We start from the raw sequence: 20,098 nt of genomic DNA, 5'->3' as shown, positions 1-20,098 counted from the left end.
ATTCCTGTACTAGTTCTACTACTAAGTGGCTATGACCTCGGATAAGATAAGTCACTTCTTCTCTTTGGGTATCTGTAAAATTAAGAAGGGCTAGATAATCCTAAAATTATCTTGAGGCAGCAATCTGGCATGGGGAATGGAGAACTGAACTTAGAATCAGGAAGACCTTAGACACTATCTGTGTGACCCTGAACAAGTTAATTAACCTCTGTCTGTCTCATTTTCCTCAATTGGAAAACAATAATAATAATAATATCAACTTCCCAACATTGTTATTGTGGGGATCAAATGAGATAATATTTAGCATAGATCCTGGAACATAATAGAAACTTGCTAAGGACAAGTCATTAACATTTGCTGTCCCCAGAGAATGATAACACTTTTTCATATGACTTGCAGCTGAAATCTTCCCCATATGTTGTTTCCCCCATGTTATCTTAGAATGTGGGCTCCTTGTGAGCTGGGACTATATGATGTTTCTGTTTTTTAAGAATAGTTCTTTGCATACAGAAATCACTTAATAAATGCTTTATTTATTCATTCATGATTAAGTAACAAAATTTATGGTTCAATGAGAGCTTGGAGAAATCAAGAAGGAGAGAAAACATAGCTGTCCCAGTATGCTTTCCACGTAGGTCTCCAGATAAAGCTATTTGACAGCTGTCACAAAGATCCAAGAGCAGGGATGGGTGACAGCTGAGTTGCTACTGTGTAGTTAATTCTGACTCTTCATGATCTCATTTTACAGATGAAGAAACTGAGGGAAACAAGAAGTAACTTGCCCAAGGTCACACAGCTAATAAGTAACTTAAGCCAAATTTGAACTCAGGAAGATGAGTGTTCCTGACTCCCCACTTTACTGTGCCAACCTCGGTGCCCAACACTATTGTACAGTAATTAAAATATAAGCAGCCTAAGATCATAGGGTGCCAAAGCTGGAAGGGATCACCAAATTTTCAAACTCAACCTATCATTTTTTTTTTGAAAAGCCCAAATAATGGAAGTCCAAGGTCACCCAGCCATTCAGGGGCAAAGCTGGCTTTACCAATGGAGGGCGGGAAGAAATATCAGATGTCATCTTACCCAATCCCCACCCAAAAGAATGAACCTGATCAACACATCCTCAGGTAGTAAACCAGCCTTTGATTCTCTTTAGTGACAGAAATTCACAATTTCTCAAGAGAACCCATTCTGCTTTTGTCTGGGTGTCAGAAGTTTTTCCTTCTGCAAAGCCTAAATTTGTTTCTCTGCAAATTGATCCATTGTTGCCAGTTCTGTCCCCTGGGGCTGAGCAGAATAAGACTCTTACAAATAATTGGAAATAGACACCACTTACTACTACCACCTAAAACTCCTCTTCCCTAAATTGTTGGTCCTTAGCTCTCTTAACAACTCTTCAAATGGCAAGAGTTTGAGGCTATTCATCATTCTGATTACTCTTCTTAAAAATATAGCATCTGACAATAAACTCCTACCAAAAACCTACATTTAAAGAAATCATCTAGGCCAGTCATCTATTTTCATTTCCTATCTAGCTACATTCCTTTAGATTTCATCATGTCCCCTTAGACTGTACTCCCAGACCCTACTTTTCATCTTCCTTCTTTGTCATCTTCTTTTATTAGATTGTAAACTCCTCCAAAGAAGCACTGTCTTTCTCTTTACTATACATATTCTCAGCAGTTAGTACAATGCCTGGGACACAGAAGATGCTTAATAAATGTTTATTGACCAACTGACTGAACATAATACTCTAGATATGGCCTTAATCAGGACAGAGTATAAAAAGATCATCACTTCCTTATTTTACCTGGACGCCATATGTCTTAATTCAGCATAACATTGAATAAGCTTTAGTGGTATCCATATCACTATTAACTCACATTGAGTTTACAATCCACTAAAAACTCCCAGATTTTCTAGATGTACTATTAGACAGTCACTCTGATGCTGTCAGCAGTGCAGAGAGTCGTGAGAATCCCCTTTTGGTCAGAGGTGCAGGTCCAACATGAAAGAATTCACGAACCTGAAATATTAGTGGCAAAAAAGAAAGTTTTATTGGCACTGAGAAGTCAGCTTTGCTAGGAAGTCTGACTTCCTCAGTGGCAAAATTCTGGCAGAGAAATTAAGTTTTTTTTTTTTTTTTTTTTTTTTACTAAGAAGAGGGTCTCTTCACAGTGGGCAGGAGTCCTGGCAGGCAGCTATGCCAAGGAAAGAGGTTCCTAAACAAGGCATAATCCTGCTTTGGACATTCAGCAAAAATATGGAGTTTAGAATTGTCCTTTATAGAAGTCTGAGGCTAAAACTTCCAGCTGAAGAGAAAGCTAATCCCCCCAGGCCTTATCAGTATCAGGCCCAAATCTCCAATTGAATGAAAACCACTTTGAAGGCTTCCTGAATGAGGATCTGGCTACCAATGGGGGCTGGGGGGTGAGGGGGTGACTTGCTTTAGAAAAGCCCAGTCTGGGAAATATGCCTTCTTCTAGATTTTCTGATGTCTGGGAAGCCAGGAATCAAAGGGGACACAATTTCTGAGTGATTATTTTACAGATTAAGGAGTTCATAGTTTCACCTCCATCAATTCCTTCATGTTTCCTCTCCCCAAACACTCACTATAGCCTACTTGTTTTTGTTGTTCAGTCATTGTTAGTTGTGTCTTATTGTGACAGTGTTGGGAGATTCTTGACAAAAATACTGAAATGGCTTGTCATTTCCTTCTCTAGTTTATTTTACAGATAAGGAAACTGAGGCAAGCAGGGTGATGTGATTTGCCCAGGTTCCACAGCTAGTAAGCATCTGAGACCAGATTTAAACTCAGGAAAATGACCCTTCCTGATCTTAGGCCAGATTCCACTGGTCCTCCTAGATGCCCTATCATCTATTTGTGATGCCCCAAACCATAGAAGGCTAATAAAAGACAAGATTCTGTACCCAAACCTTTGCTAGTTCCTATCAGGAACTGGCCCACTGGGTAGCTTCTCATTGTGAAAATAAACCCATTTTTTGGCCAAAAACCTCACTTGGAGATTGGGACTGAGAATTCTTTTGCAACACTGCCTGGGGACCTCATCACTGTTGGGTATCTCTCACCCCTCAACAATAGCAGTAAGTAAGCAACAGTAATAGCAGCAGCAGCTCCAGTAGCAGTAAGAAGAGGAAAAGGAGGAAGAGGAGGAGCAGTAGTAGTAATAGCAGCAGTAGGAGCAGTAGTAATAGATTACTATTATAGTAGTATATATTATAGTATAGTAGTATAGATTATATATTATTATAATATTTATAATTATAAATTATAGAGTATATATTATTATAGTATAGTAGTATAGATTATAGTATAGTAGTATAGATTATAGTAATAGTAATAGTAATAGTAGTAATAGCAGCAGCAGCAGCAGTGATGTAAACTATGTCTCCTTTAATCTTTTGGGGAGAAGGGTCGAAAAAGAATCTTTGGAAGGGTGATCTGGAGTCTCAAACCCTCCCAATCTCTGGAAGGGGCCATACCCATTCTTAAGGGTAACTCCCAGATAAGTAATCTCGTTCAATTGGAAATCTTGGCCAAACTGCTCCCCAGCTTGGGGCCAGGAAAAATCTGATAAAACCAAAAGCCTGTCAATCCACCTTTGCTAATTCCTATCAGGAATTTGCCTGCTAAGAAAGCTTTTTGCTTAGCATAAATAAACCCATTCTCTGCCACAAATCTAGTGCCTGTATTCATTGGGGTTTGCGAATTCTTTCTCAAAGCCTGCCACTGACTAAGGGGGATTCATTGCTGTTAGAGGATCTCTCAACCCTCACTTCTCACACTTCATCATTTGCTGGCCCGCTAAGGGGATCCCCAAAATTCTGGTGCAGGAGGTAAGCCTTTTCTTGCTGATTGTCTATTCTATATTTAGGATACTAAATTACTGGGGAAGATTTGAATCATTGGGAGCTCCATGCTCCAGCAGAATTCCTTGGCTGGGGACGCTCAAACTGGGAATTCCTGCACTCTAACAGAAGTCAGGAAACTTCTGTCATCTCCCTCTCTGGGGACACCTAAGAGAGGATGAGGCACTATAGAATCTGGGAAATCTAAGCCTTAAGGCAAACTGGGGCAATCTACCTCTATCCCTAAGGATTCTTCCTTAGCCAGTCTCTTAAAAAACAGAGACAAATTCAGCTTAAAAGATTTCAAAACTAAAAAGCTTAAATTAAAACAGCACTGCAGGATACTGCTTAAATTTGCTAGAGGGAAATAAAAATTAGATACTAACCTTTTAAATAACTCCCTCCTTCCTACTACTCAGGGAACAGAGGATCCCTCCTCTGTATCCCTATGCAGGTCTTATCAGGAGATTTCTGAATCCCTTCCAGAACAGGACTTTATGTCCAACAATATTTCTTTAATTCTATTCCCCTCACCTGAACCAGATCCTGAGACTTCCCAGCCCCCACTTCTCACTCTCTGAAATAAGGGATTTTTTTCTCCTCGGGATACTCAGGATTAAGCCATCCCTTCTAACCTCTGCCCTATGAGAGAAACAGCAGAGAGCAGAAGTGTCTCTTTCAATGTCAAATCTCTCCCAGACTAAGGAAAAGTCTGGCCATTATTATGAGAACCCCACCCAGTTTTTTTGAGGAGTCCAAGGTCAATGCTCTCCTTGATCTCTCCTGGGGAGATGTTACTATTAAACAATCTGCCCCAAATATACAGAGGAAGCTGCAGAAGCCAGTTTTGGGCCCTCAAACTTCTCCCACTCAACTGTTAGAAACAGCTGTTAGAATCTTTGATGATAGAGATCAAACTGCATCAGAGGAAAAAGACCACAGTGTTAAAGCAAGAAATGGGGTATGGTTCCATATTTTGGCTACTGACATTTCTGGGAACCATAGGAGTTCATGCTTTAAGTGTGATGGACAGGGCCATAGGCTTGAAACTGTCCATTGAGGAAACTCCCCAGTCCTTGCCCTGAATGCAATCAGGAGAGACACTGGAGGAAGAACTGCCTATAGGAGACAAGCTGCCCCCCCCCCAATGTCCTGCCCTCTGGCAGCAGCTTGGGGCTTGGTCAAGCTCCTCTTTGTTCCACCATGACAGCAGAACCCTGGCTATTCCCAGATGTGGCTGGTAAGACCATTGAATTTCTTTTTACTATGGGGACTTCTCCTTCCCTCCTGCTCGGGTACTCTGGTCTCACTTGCCCTTCCCTCTATAGAATGGGGATTGCAGGGGAATTTAAGAATTCTTTGGAGACTTTTCCTCTGCCCTGCCAGTTTGGTGACCTGTTATTTAAACACTCATTCCTTGTTATTCCCTCTTATCTTGTTCCCTTTTTGGGGATCCAATTTTCTCTTCTCAGACCTCCAGGTGATCTTTTTGTACTGTTCTCAAAGCCCTCCCATATTCTCTCTGAAATCTGAGAGAAAATAGATTCCTCTGTTTGGACCACTCTAGTCTTAGTCAGGATTGAGAAATGTCGTAAGCACAAACTTTTAGCTAAAGAGTTAAGAGATTTGAAGTCTTAACTGCAGTCTTATCTTGATCTAGTGTCCCAAAAGGCTCTGGGATCTGACCCCAGACCAGTCGTCTACTTCTCAAAGAAACTGGACTCAGTTTCCCTAGGATGGTGCTCCTGCCTTAGAGCAGTGGACACCATGGCCCTTTTAATTGAAGAAGCCTCAAAACTAACTTTGGGACAGCCATTAGAAGTTTTAACCCCCACTGAATTCAGAGCATTTTAGAAGCCAAAGGGCATCATTGACTCGTGGGGGGTTTACTAGATATCAAGTTCTCCTGCTAAATATCCCTGACCTGACTCTCTGGGCAGGCCTAAATCCTGCCTTTCTGCTCCCTGACAATATTCATCAGGAGACATTATTCATAATTGTGAGGGAGCTTTAGATTCTGTCTGCTTCAACAGACCTGACCTGAGGGATATTCCTCTTGACAACTCAGATGGTGAATGGTTATGGGTCTAGCTTTCTTGAAAATGGGGAAAGAAAGGCGAGTTATTCTGTGGTGACCCTCAATAGCACCCTGGAGGCTAAGCCACTGCCCCCTGGGACTTCTGCCCAGAAAGTTGAACTCATTGCCCTGACCAGAGCTTTGGAACTTGGGAAGGGAATGAGCGTGAACATCTATACCTACTCTGTAAAGGTCCGAGAGGAACCTCACATAGTGTAAGGAAGTAAAGAGGTTTTGCTCCCTAAGGCACTCGGATGTGATCTCTGCAGCCAACATGAACTGCCTTGTGAGTGGAAGCTCTGGCTGCATTGAGGTTGCATCATCAACGGGAGATGCCTCCTTCCCTTATTGGCTGTGTGTGACCTCATAGACCCTGTATAAGCAGTGGGGACCAGGAAATAAGAGGAGTTTACTAGGAGTTCAGCGGGAGTTCAGTAAGAGTACAAGATGTGAGCACATGGAATAAAGCTCGCAAGCCACTGTGTCAGGGCACTCTGTTGGACATGAGAACCATGCTTGGAGAGGCAGTGTAGCCTCCCTCTTACCCTGAGGTTCCTGATTGCCAGCTTACCAAATCCCTGGTCTTGGACATCTCCGGCCAAGCTACCTCTCTGAGCAGTGGTTCTTGTTCAACAGAACACCCTGACGCAACTGCTTGCAAGTCAGGTCTTTATCCCACGTGTTCACATCCTGCAACTCCTTCTATGCTCCTGGTGAGCTCCTATTGAACTCCTAATGAATTCCTCATAAACTAAAGAACTCCACCTACTTCCTGGTCCCCACTGCTTATACAGGGTCTATGAGGTCACACATGCACAGCCAATAAGGGAAGAAGATGCATCTCTTAGATGATGTGTTCTCAATAGGACCAGAGCTTCGGCTGGAGAAGCTGTGCCTGCTGGCTGCAGAAATTACATCCGGGTACCTCAGGCTTCAAAGGCCTCTGTACTTCCTCTTATGCTGTGCAAGGCTCCTCCCCTGACCCTTACAACTCCCTTTTCTTGTTTAATGGGGACTGCTCTTCACATCAAACTAACTTTGACATCAATAATAGCTTGCTTAATTAACAACATCACAGGGTGTATAAAAATAAGACAAAGGCAAGCAAAAGTAACACAATAAGAACTAGGCCCAACAGGGGCCAAAAGATAACATGGTGTTCGATCCACTGATGAAAGTCATGTTCAAGGAGGGAGGATGTCATTAGTCTGTGGTTTCAATTCAATTCAATTGTGTACGCCTTTTGGTATCTAGTAAAGAAAGGCACAAAGGAGGAGTATATACAAGAAAAGTCATGTCCCGTAGCCCCGCCTCACTAACTTTGGCAGGTGGACATGACGGTTTTTCACCCACTGTTTTAAAGGCCTTGCCTACAAGTGGAAAACAGGGCAAAGCCTCTCCCTAGGCCACCATATGAATAGCAGGTATCCATGGCAGAAGCGCACAAGCCCTTTGTCCAGTTCTGTCAGTCTCTAGGTGTTGTGCATCACCCAGGACAGGTCAATTTAGCTGCAGCACTGGTGCTGTGTCTGCCGTCTCTGCTGTCATGGTCAGGAGGGACATGGCTGTCATCAACATCTGAAGGGATGCTGACATTTGGCTTATCTTTCTGGGCTGACACCTTTGTCTGGTCCTTTTCTTTTTGATTCCCCATGTCCCAGATGTTTCTGGTTAGGATCCACTCCTCTGCTGTTGGGTCTGCACCTAGAATGACAAGAGTGTACCTGGGTCCCCAAACCCTGACCCAACCAGGGCCCTTCCAGATGCCGTCTAAGCCCTTCCACATCACTGTGGAGAGAGGGTTCTTGTCCTTGTTGGCCAGTCTGTTAGTTAGCTGTGCTTTCTGCATGTGCCAGAAGTGTGTCACTGGGGTGAGAGTCAAAGAATATGAAAATTGCTAGTAATTATATATATGTATTCTCACATCTAAGCAAGCCTTTGTGAGTTGGATAGAGTCGTGCAAATCCCAACACTCCCTTTTCCTTATTTAGATGGGAGCATTTTGAGGGTACAAATAACCTGTCCAATGTGGCTTGGCCAGCAGGATTATATGGGATACCAGTGGAATGGGCAATGCCAAATTCAGTGCAAAAGGACCTAAAGGCAGAAGCTGTATAAGCCGGTCCATTATTTGTCTTAAGTGCATGTGAGACTCCTATAGTGGACAATGATAAAAATGGCTGATCACATACCTGACTTCTTCCCCAAATTGGAGTGAAGCCATGAGGAATTTTATGTATATCGCGGTTACATGGATGCTTTGCTTCTTTACATGAGTAATGTCCATTTGCCATGAAGCATTGGATCTCAAGCCATGAGGATTTTTCCCTGGAGGGAGCATAGGAGCGTGGAAAGCAAGGCTGTACAGCCTATGCTCCTAGCTTCCTCTTTTGTTATCCCAAATTGCAAATGTAAAGCTCTAGCAGCTTGATGACAAAAGATAGTACCTGAAAGTCCATTATGAAAGTGGACATGCAGAATATAATACTTACCTGGATGGTTTCTCACTTGCTCTTGAAGTTCCTTAAAGAGCTGATATATATTAGAGGCTACAGATTTTATTTGGGCTGTGGCAATTCTTTGTACCACACGTACTGAATAGGCCGAATCAGATATTATATTTATGATTTCCTGGATAATAAGTAAGAGCTAATATGATTGCATACAATTCATTCCACTGAGTGGATTAAAAAGAAGTTCTGACTACTCTCTTTACAGCCAAATCATGAGAGTATACAGCACAAATGTTAAGTTTGGATGCATCTATAAAGATAATTGGTGCTTTAAGAGGAACCTGAGAAGCTTTTTCTTCAAAAATCCATTGCCAATTATGTAATAACCGGGTTATCTTTAATGGAGACCCATATGCAAGGTTTGGAGCTGTGACCAATAAATTTTTCCACTCTGGGATGGTTTCACAACACAAATCAATTTGTGCATTGGGACAAAAGGTGTATATTTTGTCAGGTCTTATCCCAGATAATTGTACTACTCTCTTAATGGCCTTTAATAAAATTCTAGCCACAAGCACTGGGTAAGGAGTAAGGCTTTGTTCTGGTTGTGCTGGGAGGTTCACCCACTCCATCACATTTGTCTCCTTGATGAAGGACTGCTACGGGTGCCTCTTTTGTAGCAAAAACTGATATTTCCAAAGCTTTTTGAGTGACTCTTTCAACCATATTGGATAAAGTCAATTCAACCTCTCTAAGAGCCTCTTGAATTTCTTTTGCAAGTTGACATGGTGAGTCTAAAGCACTGTCTTCCCTTAAGATGTCATATAATGGTGGTAACAACATAATTTTTGGAAATGCTTTTCTTACAGGAGTAAGAGCAGCAGCCACATACATTTGACACATAGTAGGGCTATTCTTCATTCCCTGTGGCAAAACTGTCCATGCAAATCTTTTATAAGGCTCAGCTAAATTAATGCAGGGCCCTAAAAAGACAAATCTTTTCATATCCTCCTTTTCCAGAGGGATAGAATAGAAACAATCCTTAATCCAAAGAGGCCATTCTCTAGGCAATTGAGGAGATAGTCTCCATCTGTTCACTTACTTCTTTTAAATCAATCAACATTCTTCATTTTCCAAATTTCTTTTTATAGCAAATACAGGGGAATTCCAAGAACTTAGAAAAGCTTGGAAGTATCCTTGGTCAAGTTGCTTATTTACTATATCCAATAAGGTCTGAATTTTTTCACTTTGTAAGATATTTCTTTCCCACAGATTAATGGGGGATTTTTTTCAGCTACAAAAGAAATAAAAACTCCTGTCTTATCTTCAAATTCCCATCTCAAAGGGGTAGCACTAATTCCAGCTGCTATTGTTCCTCTTATGCCAGACATATAAGTGTTTGTAATGTTCTTTTGGTTTGGTTTCCTTGCGGGTCTCTGGAGGTCTTGGGAGCAGTCTTCATTTCAATTCAGTAATCACCACAAGAACAACCAGGTGTTAAAGTCCAAATACTTTATTATCTCCTTGCCTGATGCTGGGCAGCTTTCAGGAGAGCCTTTCCGTCTGGCCTTGATCTTAGTGAAGGAAGTGCAGGAGGCCAGGCCAGCCACCAGGAAGATCGAAGATCAAATTGAATTTTTCCCCTTGGTTCTGAGAGCTTAAGCTCCTGCCTGTCTTCTCTACCCTCTGAATCTCTCCAAATTAATCCTGACTGAGGCTCCTAGCTTATATACTCTACACTGAGTATAATCATTATATCACTGGGAAACCATTATTTGTTATAAGATTAAATCAATCATATTGAACCATGCTAAACTAGATAACCATTGTCTCTATCAATTCTACTTTCTTAGCATCTTGTAAGAATCCTTTGTTCCAAGTTCAGAGTTCTGGCCCATAACAGGTGTGATCTTTAGCCAATGACTAGGCCAACTGGCACCTCTAATAGCTGTATGATCTGCACTTGCGTCTACCAATCCTTTCAATGATATGCCATTCACATAGATAATGAGCATAGGACGTTCAGCTGTAATAGCTGCAGTCTAAAATATTCCTGGATTCTGTTACTGGGAGTCAAAATCTGAATAAATATCATCACATTGCATTTCAGGAGTGTGAATTAATAAGCCTGATGCTATTCCTCCTCCTGAATCATAGATTACACATTGTCTACCTATATTAGTGATTGGAACATCAGCTATACATTCCTCAGTTTCCCAAATCAGTACATGGATAGACACTGTCTCATAAGCACTCTCAGGGGGTGAAATGATCAAGCTATAACTGTGTGTGGAGGCAAAGGATCTGTAAGCTGAACAAAAACAAGTTTCAGCTCTCCAGGGGACCTCTCAGTTGTCCCATTAGCATACAGCTTTACTCTAACTACAATCCTCTTCCCCCACAGGCTTGCTTAAAGACTGATTGATCGGGGTTGGAGTGCTGCATTTTCAAAGACTCTCAGAGTACAACAACAATTGCTGCCATCAAGCCACCATAAGAGTTTCTTGCTTGAGGCTCTAAAGCCTAGCCCTGCCTCTTGTAATGATGGCATAAGGGGTTGGCTGAACTGCTTTGTGGGCAGTGTTGATGATATCACCATCCTTGCCTCTCCTTTTCCTCCTCTTCCCACCCACAAAGTTGCAATTGAGAGAGGAGGGTCAAGAAATGGGAAATACCCTAAGGAGTCAGCTATAGGTAGAATTGAAAATGAAACCAAGCTTTGATTGTGAAAAGCACCCTTCTCTTCAGTGAAGTACTTAAATCTTTTCTCACTCAAATGGTTAAGCTCTGCAGATCCCCCAGAGCAGTATCAGACAAACTAAATCAGTAAAATGCTAAAAAGGACTTAACTATATTCCATATGCTATACCCTTCTGAGGCTACAGCCATCAACCCTTTGTTTGCTCATCTCCTGATAGTTCCTTGTTTGCCTGCCCAAGTTAAAATCTTCCCTAGTTTTAAAACTTGTGGGATTCTTTAACCCATTGTATTCATTTAATTCTCCCATTATTAACTGTTGCATAGTAGTTTTTTGTTCCTTCTTTGCCTCAGCCAGTAGGCTGAGCTCTCGTACTTTTTGTTCTAAGTTCTGTAACTCTTGCATCTTTTGTTCCAACTGCTTAATTGCCTCATTCACCTCTTGATTTTTTCCTTGCTGAGCTGTATTCAATTAGCGTGGGAGTAAACACCTCGGAATTTGGGAGTGAGCCCTCTGCCCCTCATCAGAGGTATTCTCTGCTAGAGAACTGCTCTCTAACTTATATACTTGAGCTGTATGCACACTGTGTCCTTGGGCATGATCACGGGTAAACTTAAGCCCAGATCCATAATGCTTCTCTGCCTTCTTGTCTTTCCACCAGGCTGTTGAACCTCCCTTTGTGGGGTCTAACAATTCTGAAAGTACTGCCTCCAACATTGGGTGCCACTTGTAACCTCCCACCCAGAGATTACTGATTGACAGCTTACTAAATCCCTGGTCTTGGACATCTTCGTTCTTGTTTAACAGAGCACCCTGGATGCAGCTGCTTACACAAGATTACACAATATGTAATCACATCCTATACTACCACTGAACTCCTTCCATACTCCTAGTGAACTCCTATTGAAGTCCTGATGAACTCCACCTACTTCCTGGTCCTCAGTGCTTATATAGGATCTATGAGGTCACACTCATCAGCCAATAAGGGAAGGAAACGTCTCCCATTGATGATGCATTTTCAATATGACCAGAGCTTCTGCTTGAGAGGCAGTGCCTGCTGGTTGCAGAAATTACATTCGGGTGCCATAGGCTTCAAGGTCTCTGTACTTCCTCTTATGCTATTCGAGGCCCCTCCTCTGATCCTTACAGCTGTAACCAGAAATCTCTGAAGACCTATGATTGGGTAAGATTTCTGAAGACCTGGTATTAGGCAAGACTGGCAATCAGTAATCTCTATGTGGGAGGTTACATGACTCCAAATATGCATTTCATATTTTGCATGCTTACTGGGCTATATGGAAAGAAAGGGAACTTTTAACAGCAAAGAATTCTCCCATTAAATATGCAAGAGAAATCTTACAGTTATTACAAGCTGTCCATGGACACAGAGAGATTTCAGCCATATGTTGTAAAGGACACCAGAAGGGAGATTCACTTCAAGCCAAGGGAAATAAGGTTGCAGATTTAGTTGCTATAGCTGCTGAACATTCACCCCTTACTGTGGCACTTTTAATCTCCCTGACTCTTACACCCCTTCTTATAGTCCACAGGGACAAATTCTTTCTCCTTCTTGCTGGTTTAAACCTCCCTCTCTCCTGAAGCCTGTTCAGAGAAGGGCATATACCCAGGGAAGATTGGTTTTAAGTTGCTTTTAGTCTTAGTTAATACCTTAAATAATTGGGTAGATGCTTTTCTCTGCAGGACTTGCTAAAAGAGATCATACCTCACCTAAGCCTGCCTAGCTCCTTGCAAAGTGACAAATAGTCCAGCTTTTACTTCTCAGGTATTTCAGAGTACTCCTGTGAACACTCTGGAGAAAGAAGGGTAAAATTGTCTGTGTCCTTCTTTCTCTCACTCTCACTCATCTTCCTAACTTTTCCCACTCCAAGGATGAGAACTTTGTTCCTAATGTTTTTCTCTCTGGCTTTTCTTGATGTCATTCTATGGCCCCTGCCAGTAGTTAACTCCTTCTTAGCCTTTCAGCTAGGGAGATCCATGGTTAATGGGATAATTTGGGATTGTTGGGTGGGCCATTAACACCGTCAAAAGTAGCCCACAGGTGGGACTTCTGCATTATTTGCAAAGGCCCCATTTCGAAATGCCACCATCTCCACCCTGGATGCCACCCCACTTTTAATCTGCTTGTGAGATTTGTTTTCTCCGGGCTCCAAGCTAGGAACTTTCAACTGCTCGTTCAGTCTAGAGATCATGGGACAATTGACTTGGACACACAACATCCCTTAGATGCAGCTGCTACTGTCTTCAGATCTCGCACTTCCCCTTCTGGCCTGAACCCTCATTGAACATAGGGGCAACTCTATGATCCTTGCCAGCTTGAAACATATACAGAAAATGAGACCTTCATCCCTTTGCCCCAAATGAATTTGGGGTGACTGCTTGAAGGGGGAAAATAATATAAACTGTGTCCCCTTTAATCTTGGGGGGAAGGGTTGAAAAGGAATCTTTGAAGGGTGATCTGGAGTCTCAAACCCTCCTGGCCTCTGGAAAAGGCCATACCCATTCTTAAGGGGAATTCCCAGATAAGTAATCTTATTCAGTTGGAAATCTTGGCCAAACTGCTCCCCAGCTTGGGGCCAGGACAAACCTGATAAAACCAAAGGCCTGTCAATCCACCTTTGCTAGTTCCTAACAGGAGTTTGCCCACTAAGAGAGCTGCTTTTTTAGCATAAATATACCCATTCTTTGCTGTAGCTCCTCTCACTCAGATGGTACAATTACCAGTCACACCTAATTTCCAGGCCTTCAGAAAATCTCTGGCCACTGTCTTGTACAGTTGTTCTGTACCAATCTTACCTCAGTCAGAGGTCTTCAGAGATCTCTGGCCACCACCTCACCAAGCGATAGTTGTACGTTTAACAGAGCACCTGAGGACAGCTGTATGCAAGTCAAGAGCTTTATTCCACATGTTCACATCCTGCCCTTTCCTGCACTCTTACTGACCTCCTGCTGACTCCTAGTGAACTCCCTCGAACTACTAATGAACTCCACCTACTTCCTGGTCCCCACTGCTTATATAGGGTCTATGAGGATATACACGCAGCCAATTAGAGAAGGAGACGCCTCCCGTTGATGCTATCTCAATGCAACCAGAGCTTCCTCTCATGAGGCAATCCACACTGTTCACAGATCTCAGGCTTCAAGGTCGTTGTACCTCCTTTACATTTTGCCACAAACCTCATGTCTGCATTCTTTGGGAATTCTTTCTCAAAGCCTGCCATTGGCCAAGGGGGACCCCATTGCTGTTAGGGGATCTCTCAACTCAAAATTCTCACAACTCAGCAGCAGCAGCAGTAATAATAGCAGTAGAAATAGCAGCAGCAGCAGTAGTAGTAGTGGTAGTGGTGGTAGTAATAGTAACAGTAGCAGCAGCAGCAGCAATAGTAATAGTAATAGTAGTAGTAGCAGCAGCAGCAGTAGTAATAGTAACAGTAGCAGCAGCAGCAGCAGCAGCAGTAGTAGTGATAGTAACAGTAACACCAGCAGCAGCAGCAGCAGTAGTAGTAGTAGTAATAGTAACAGTAGCAGCAGCAGCAGCAGTAGTGATAGTAACAGTAGCAGCAGCAGCAGCAGTAGTAGTAGTAGTAGTAGTAGTAGTAGTAATAGTAGTAGTGATAGTGGTGGTAGTAATAGTAACAGTAGCAGCAGCAGCAGCAGTAGTAGTGATAGTAACAGTAACACCAGCAGCAGCAGCAGCAGCAGCAGCAGTAGTAGTAGTAGTAATAGTAACAGTAGAAGCAACAGCAGCAGTAGTAGTAGTAAGAAAAGAAAAAGTAGGAAAAGGAGGAGCAGTGGTAATAATAGCAGCAATAGTAGTAGTAACAGTAGCAGTAAAAAGAGGAGGGGCAGTAGTAGCGGCAGCAGTAATAATAGTAGCAGTAATAGCAACAGTAGCAGTAGCAGCAGCAGCTGTATTGAACCTAAAAAGATCCTGTTGGTTTCTCATGAGAATCTGAACTTAGCCTCCTCACACTGTAGGTCAAAATGACAAATAGAAGAATGTCCTTTTCTATTCCTGTTTTCTGCTGGTTTGGTTCATCACACCTGCAAGGTGTTTTCTAAATTCAAATCAGTCATTGCTCTCTGTAATTACTGACCCTAGAAAGTCCCCTTAAACCCATTCCCACCAGTGTATACATCCCAAGCCCATTCCTATCATTGTATGTGAGAAACATTATTCTTGTATAACAGCTGCTTGATGATAAATAAGGAAATTATATAACTGCATTCATTTTGTTTCTATTATCACCTGCTTCCTTTGTTAGTTACAATCCTATATAAGCTCTGTGCCCCAGTTACTCTGGAACAAATGCTTTGGATGATAGTCCCATTGGTCAGCTAGCTTATTAAATTCTTCACTTTAAAAATTAAATCAGTCTCTACTAGACTCCTGGTATTACTGTAGCAGTAATAATAACAGCAGCAGCAAGCATCGGTAGTAGTAGTAATAGTAACAGTAGAAGCAGCAGCAGCAGCAGTAGTAAGAAGAGGAGGAGCAGTAGTAGCAGCATCAGTAGTAATAGTAGCAGTTAAAACAACAATAGTAGCAGTAGCAGCAGTAGCAGTAAGAAGAAGAGGAGGAGGAGGAAGAGAAGGAGCAATAATAGTAGCAGCAGCAACAGTAACAGCAGCAGGAAGAGGAGTAGGAGCAGCCGCAGCAGTAGCCTTTTGAATTTAGCAGTTGAAAAATGTTGGTAAACTTGAAGAAAACAGTTTCAGTGAGTGGTGGAGTGGGAAGCCAAATTGAAAGGGATGGAGAAATGAATAAGGATATGGGAGCAGCCAGCAGAAGGAATTCTTTCTAGAAGTTTGACCACAAAAGATAAGAAAAATAAATTTTATTCTTTCCTTTCCCTTCTCCTTCCTCTACCTCTCTCCCCTTTTCTTCCTCTTTGTTTTTTCTCCATTATCTTTTCCTTCTTTCCTCTTCCCTTCCTTTCCTTTTTTCTCTTCTACCTTTCCTTCCCTTTATTTCTTCTCTCTTTTATTATAGTCTTATCTCCTTTCTCATCTTCCCTTTTTCCCCTTGCCTTTCTCTTACTTCTCTCTCTCCCTTTCCTCTTCTATATTAATCTTGAACTGAAATCAGACTACATTATTTCTTTCTTTTGGTTTGTAACTAACACAGCTTTTGTTCTAGAAATTTTAGAAGTCAAACTCTTTCATTATAGAAGAGACCTTGAGAAGTCTTCTAATTCATCCCCTGCCTCTGACCAGAACCACTCCCATAGCGATTCAAAGCAAAGGTGAGCCAATCTAGAAACTCTCTGATTCATCCATTCCATCATCTGAAAGCTCTTCCTTTTGTCCAGCCTAAACATCTCATCTACTTCCTTCTTTTTTGTCCTATGGAGAGTCAAGTAAATATCTCCTATTTCCTCCCATTCTATTCCTATTCATCTATTCCAACATTCCAATATTTATTAATTTAACTGAATGCTTGCCATAGACTCAACCCCTCTCCTCCCCCCCCCCCCCTTTAAGCACCAGGAGTATGTTGTTGTTGAGTCATTTCTATCAGATCCAACTTTTTTGTGATACCATTTGGGATTTTCTTAGCAAACTGGAATGGTTTGCCATTTCCTTTCTAGCTCATTTTACACATGAGGAAACTGAGGCAAACAGGGTTAAGTGACTTGCCGAGGGTCACACAGTTATTATGTGTCTGATGCTAGATTGAACTCAGGAAGATGAGTCTTTCTGACTCTAGATCAGTGCTCTATCCACTGTACCACATACTTGTCACCCTCTCCCAGGATATAGAGAAGCTTCCTTGATAACACAGAATATACACACATGAGGGAGAAGTAATGTACACATAAAAAGATCCCTAACAGTATTCGGCAATTTGTAATGTTCTGGATAGCTTTCTGGAGGTCTCAGGACCATCTTTGGTCTCAGCAGAATAATCATCATAAGAATAGTCAGGAATAAAGTCCAAAGTTTTTATCATCTCCTTCACAGTCTATCTCCTTCGCCTGGGGCCAGGCTAGCTTTCTGGGGGACGTTCAGATGGGCCTTGGTTTTCTTAGTGGAGAATGTAGGAGGCAGAAGAGCCACCAGGATGGTAGGAGATGGAATGTCTGTGGCTGACTTTGTTCTCAGTTTATATATCCTATTACAATTATATCAACTATGGAACTATTATATCACCATGCTAAATACTAAGTATAAATGTAAACTAGATAACCTCATCAATTCCTCTGAGTTAACACCGTGTTTCAAGTATATTTCTCCAGAGTTCTAGCTCTCTACAATAATTTATGACAAGTGCCAGATAAGTGGTTTGGCAAATAAATACTTAGAATGTCATAATCCTAAATTGTTAGAACAGTAGAGGTTCTTAAAAACCACCAAATCCAATTCCTTCATTCTACAAAGAAGGAAACTGAGGCTCAGAGAAAAATGATCTTAAGATTAACAAAAAAACATTGTAGAGCTTGGATTCATACCCTTCTCTTCAAACCCACTCTTCCTACCACATCAAGCAGGCTTATTAGTGGAGAAAAAGCATTATTGGCTCTAGGGATTAAGGAAGGTATCAGGGAAGAGATGGGACTTAAGCTGGTAAGAGAGATTGGTAGACTGTGAAGAGAAAGAAGGGAAAAACAAAATTCTAAATCAGATAATTGCTGAGAGCAATGAATGTAAAGGATGCATGGTGTGGGTCAACAATTCATTCTTTTTTTCAATGAATGGTTCATATATGTGCCAATCTCCTTCCCCAACATCTTCTGAAACTCCTGTCTTTGGACAGACTGCAATAGGGAATATAAAAATGAGCCCACAGTGACAATTAATAACAAAGATAAAAAGAAAAATTGTTTTGAATGTTAAAATTATAAACATAATACTATTAGAAGCATGATTCAGAGTTTATGAAAACATTATTTATATTGATTTATTCCCAGAGCTATCAAGACTCCTTGAAAATAATTAAAGTTGACATATCCAGTACTGAAGCTAAATGTTGATATCATATAATGAAAATTACATGCTTGGGATCTGCTGTGCTGTAGGAGAGCATTAAAACAAATACCAACATCTGCAGCTTCCACCCCACATGGCTTATTAATTACATGGTAACCAATCTGTTCTGCATAGATGGAGGAGAAGAAAGGGCCTTAGTGGTCTTCAACCTGCCATCAACCCCTCCTGTCTCTACTCACTACTTATCTGCTCTATTGCCATTTACAAATTTGGCAATCAAATGTTCCCTATTCTTCAAAGATGTCATTCTCCTTCCTACCTCTGAGAGCTTTCCTAGATCCCCCTTACCACACCTGAAATGCTATCTTCCCCCTGTACCATTTCCAGGCCCTCCTCTCCTTCAGATACCACATTTCCCAGGCAAGCATTTCAACTGTAATTATGACTTTCCTCAGTATCCCTCAGTATTTATTAACTTGTCTTGCAATCTATTCAGTTTAGATTGCTTCCTAAGTGTTCCTAAGTTTCTCTTCTCTAGGTAGTAAGGGGAAGGTATTCCATCCTTCTTGTTAAATTATGAGTTCCCCAAAGACAAGGACTAGTTCTTTCTTCCTTTTTATGTCCTTCATAGGATCCTTTTTAGCTACATTACATTAATTCAGTCTTAAAAAAAAAAAAAACACAGTATACATTTGGTAAATAAGTTAATGTGGGTTTTTAACTGCAATTTTTTCCATGTAAGGGGCTCCAAGTGAAGAGAATTCAAATCAACACCTTTTTTTCAATTTATAGTTTTGGAGAGTGCCCTGGGACACTGAGAGGTTAAATAACTTATTCAAGGTCAATCACTCAATCAACAAACATTTATCAAGTATGTACACTATATTCCAAACATTGAGCTAAGTATTGAGGATACAAAAAAAAAAAAAAGAAAGAAAGAAAGAAAAAGGAGGTAAAAGACAATCCTTTCACTCAAGGAATTCACACTCTAATTGGGGAAGAAAACAAGTAAACATTACATCCAAACAAGATATAGACAGCATAAATTAGAGATAATCAACAAAGAGAAATCTCTAAAATTAAGAAGGATTGTAAAAAGCTTCTTACAGAAGGTCATATTTGAGCTAGGTGTTGAAAAAAGCTAAAAGAGGATAGAAGGAGAAATGAGAGGGAGAAAGTTCCAGGCTTGAGAATAGCCAGTGAAAATGCCCAGGAAATGAAATATCTTGTGAAAGGATCAGCAAGAGGCCAGTAATGTTAAATCTGAGAGTCATGCAAGTTTGGTATAAGACTGGAAAGATGGGAGGAATAGGAAGGGGTCAGGTTACAAAGGGTTTTGAATGCCAAAAAGAGAATTTTATATTTAGTTCTGCAAGTGATAGGGAGCCACTGGAGTTTATTGAGTAGGAAAGTGATATGGGAACTTCCGGTTAAGATGGCGGAGAGGAGGCTCACAGCTGCATAAGCTCCGCGCTTTCTCTCACTATCCACTTCATTACAAGCCTCTGAATTAATGCTTGACTGAAAAAAAACCCACATATAGTTACCAAGAGAAGCCATCCTTGAGATTCGCCAAGAAAGGTCTGTCTTTACTGGAGGGCTGGGACGGTTTTAGATCGGGCGCAGGCTGTGGGCAGCGGCAGTGAGAGCACGGGAGCAGATGGGAGAGGAGGTGGGGAGTGATTGCAGCCGTCTCTGCGGGGAGAGCTTCGCTACAGGTTTGGATACTTTGCTCCGGCAGCAAGTCAGCAGCCCATCAGAGAAGCTAAAAACACCGGGGCTGAAGAATACAACCCCAAACAGCTGGAGTCTCTTGGGACCTGGCCGCCCCCCCCACAGTGACTCAGCACGCTCTGGGATCTCAGACCGCAGGTGCAACACAGTCCTGCTAGTGCCTCACTGCTGCCCCCCACAGTCTGGAGAGGAAGCTCGGTAACACACCCAGCCCCTGCCCCAAAGAAAGACTCCAGTTTTTTCTGTTTTTCTTTGCTAGTTTGTCTCTGATTATTAGACAGAATGAGTAAGAAACTGAAGAGGACTTTAACCCTTGAC

The sequence above is a fragment of the Antechinus flavipes genome, chromosome 4 (assembly GCF_016432865.1).
Source record: "Antechinus flavipes isolate AdamAnt ecotype Samford, QLD, Australia chromosome 4, AdamAnt_v2, whole genome shotgun sequence".
Classification (NCBI taxonomy): Eukaryota; Metazoa; Chordata; class Mammalia; order Dasyuromorphia; family Dasyuridae; genus Antechinus; species Antechinus flavipes.
Note: the sequence above shows the minus strand (reverse complement) of the source record.